Genomic DNA, 3715 nt, shown 5'->3' with positions numbered 1-3715 from the left:
ATATTTGTTGGAAAATTAATACTAAGATGGAAATAATTCATTTTATTTTCTTAACCATCTAAGTTTAATTTTATAAATGTTAAATTAAATTTTATTTAGAATTTTATTCTAAATTTAAAATTTAATCAAATAAATATATATATATTTAAAATAAATAAAAAATAGAAGAACATACATTTTAAATAATGAGCTTTATTATTATTAAGATATTCGATCTCCATTGTTGGTTTTACATAGCTATTGTTTTAGTGAGTAATCCTCCCTAATGGAGTAACGTTCATTAGCAAGTTAGCACCGTTTAATCTCGAAAGATAAGTATATTTGTAAGTTTTTTATATTAGTATTGATCACCCTAATGGTGGCAACTGTATAAGACTTACAAACGTATGAAACAATGGTGGAAGCTCATGAAATAGGAATGACCTTGACTCTCGCCTAAACGGGACAACGTCATTTGCTCTTTTCGATCGAATAAAAAGTTGCTAGAATGTTTGTCATTTTTGATGAGCTGACAATTCTATTCAATGGATGATAGCTTTGAGTCTCGCCTAAACGGGACACTGATATCAGTTTGTTGAAAACCTTGGAAATTAATTAGGATTGTATTTTTAGTATTTTCTCTAGTCATTCCTACTTGCTATGTGCTAATAATTTCTGAATAAGATTTTATGTTAAACCATAATTGATTTCTATTAATTATTTTGTAGTATCCTGAATTGCCATGTTGAATCCCATGGTATCACTGTTAACTAAAAATAAGCTAAATGGATCTAACTTCCCAAAATGGAGAGAGAACATTAATATTGCTCTCATAGGTGAAAGTGCCCTGTTTGTGTTGACTGAGCCGTCTCCTGAACAGCCAGGTGACAATGCAACAAATGCCGTTAAAGAGAAGTTCGAGCGTTGGCAGAATGCTAACAACAAAGCTCGATACTTCATGCTTTCCAGCATGGTTAACACCTTGAAAACAAGGTTTGCTGACACTTTCACGGCTGCAGAAATCATGACGCAGTTAACTGAGCTATTCGGTATGGCATCTATCCAGTCTCGCTTTGACGCGACTAAGAAATTCATCAACGCACGGATGAAACCCCATCAGAATGTGCGTGATCACCTTCTCCAGATGGCAAGTTATTTCCAGGAAGCCCAGAATCATGGTGCTGAAATGGATCAGACTACTCAAGTAAGTCTCATCTTGAATAGTCTGACTCCAGATTTTGTGCCCTATACATCAAATTATGTCATGAATAAGAAGGAGCAAGACTTTCATACGTTAGTCAATGACCTTCAGACATATAAAAATTTGATTGGAGGTCCCAAGAAGAGAGGGAGTAAACCTCAGAATTCTGGAAATGGTAATAGGATGAATAATCTTGAGGCACACGTTGCCTCTACTTCCAAATCCAAGAATAAGAAGAAGTGGAAAAATGCCAAGAAGCGAGCTCAAGAACAAAAAGGCTGCAGCTTCTAGTGATACACTGAAAGGAAAATGTTTCTACTGCAATGAAAAAAGCCATTGGAAACCCCAATGTCCTAAGCTTCTTGCAAAGAAACAAGGTATTTCTTTCTATAAACTGATGTGTTTTAGTGAATTATTATCCATTTGGATTATTAATTCTGGACTACTAACCTTGTTTATTTTTCTTCTTATAGCTCAAGCTTCTTAAACTCAGATGCTGTCTTAGCGAGTGGGATCTGAAAGCTGGATTATGGATGGAGTTCGTCAAAGATAAAGAAGAAGCTCACTTATTTATTTAATTTTGAATTAATTGTTTAAATTTTAAAACTATTTGGATTTCAAGTTTGGGATTTTATTTCATGCTCTCATAATATTGCAAACAATTTTTTTATTTATAATAATTTTTTTTGTCAAATAAATTGCAATCTATGAGTTGAGCTTCATTACTTTATCTTATAAATCAATTACCAATTATTATATTTATTATGTTTGTATGTGTATGTGTTTTTATTATTGATACAAATTCTATAGTTATTTAAACTCCTTACAGAGTTATTACTACATAAATACTAGAAATTATTTCTATGTTTATAAATAATTGTTAATTCTAAAACAATTATTAAGAATTTATTTAATAAAAGATCTTTTGATCTGCTAGGGGTGGAGAAAAAGTTAAGAATAATATGTAGTTCAACGATCTTTTATATCTAATGAATTCTGGATTATATTCAACTCCACATAATCTCTATATACTTAGGGGTGGACTTTATTCCACAGTACTCTTTGTGACACATAATTTTAAACATGGAAGTAATATAATAAATTAGCTATTATCAGAATAAATCCTCGATCTTGATTATATGTTCCAGTTTAGATTTACTGTTGTAATAAATAATGATACCAATAAAGTTCTTTGATAATGTATCACACTACCTTAATTGAGTGGGAGAATATTAAAATTCTTTACCCATCTTCATTTGGTTGACACTTGTGATAGGAACTTAAGAACACTACTGACAAAACAAATCTAACCATTCACATGGATAGAATTAACTTATCAGAATTATGAGAATAAGATAGAAGAATTCTTGCATAGTCTATTCGAATGATTTGAGTCAAGATTTCTAATCCTCATAACAATTTTATGGTATCTTAATTTGACTGCTTAATCTCTAGCATGTATTTTACACTTCAAATACTAGACTGCTATGTTGATGACCTAGTCTTAAAGAAACTTACAATTTCAGACTAAGACAATAAGTCACAACGAGATATCCCTCAAAATAATAATAAGAGGTTAAAAGTTTTTTAACCAGACATCTGCTATTGATTGGGAGCCATCTGAGATGTAATCAAATAAGGAACATTAGGGGACAATCAAGAAATATTTATGAAAGTGACCTATATGTTAGATATTAAGGAACTATACTTTAGTAATCCTAATATCCACACCAACTCATTTGAGATGGTGGTTTCTCTGGGGGTGGAGGAATTATTGTAGAAGAGTGTAAAAACCCATCTATAATAATTCAAGCTTCATCAGAGAAGATATACATAACTTTGTAAATTCGAAATTACCAGAAAGTTACTTTACTGAAGAAAATTCTACACTGCATTATCTCAATTCCAAATTTTAAAATTTGAGAGATATGTCTTCTGTAAAGACCGCTTAGTTTAATTTGGAAATTAGCAGTTGATTATGTTTAATTATGGAAAATTATTTATAGATATCTAAATAATTATTTATGCTGTTATTATTGAATTCTAAGATGCATTTTATGTCATATAGTGATTTTTATAATTTTGCATTTCCGGTGCCCGGTAACATGGAACTCGGTGTTTGGCTCAGTAAAATCACAACTTAGTATGTTAGTATTGTGGGACGGTTTATTAGACATTGGAAATGTCGGGATTGGCCGGGAATTTAGAATTTCCCAAAAATACTCTTTAGTGCCCTTTATGTTATTTTAAGTGAGGAGGGGCAAAATGGTCATTTTGCCCCATTTATGTTTTGTCCTTTAGTGGACTTAGTAAGTGGAAAATGGATGTTATGTTATGTTATATTGGCTGATGTGAGTAATTAAAACTCTTTATTTTCATTTTACAAAGTTTCAAAAAGTTATAAAAATTGTGAAAAAGCTCTCTCTCTCTCTCTCTCTCTCTCTCTCTCTCTCTCTCTCTCTCTCTCTCTCTCTCTCTCTCTCTCTCTCTCTCTCTCTCTCTCTCTTTTCCTCTCCATTCGGCCCTCCTTGAGCA

Source organism: Cannabis sativa, chromosome 5, assembly GCF_029168945.1.
Source record: "Cannabis sativa cultivar Pink pepper isolate KNU-18-1 chromosome 5, ASM2916894v1, whole genome shotgun sequence".
Lineage (NCBI taxonomy): Eukaryota > Viridiplantae > Streptophyta > Magnoliopsida > Rosales > Cannabaceae > Cannabis > Cannabis sativa.
The sequence above is the reverse complement of the archived record's forward strand: the minus strand, read 5'-3'. Positions refer to the sequence as shown.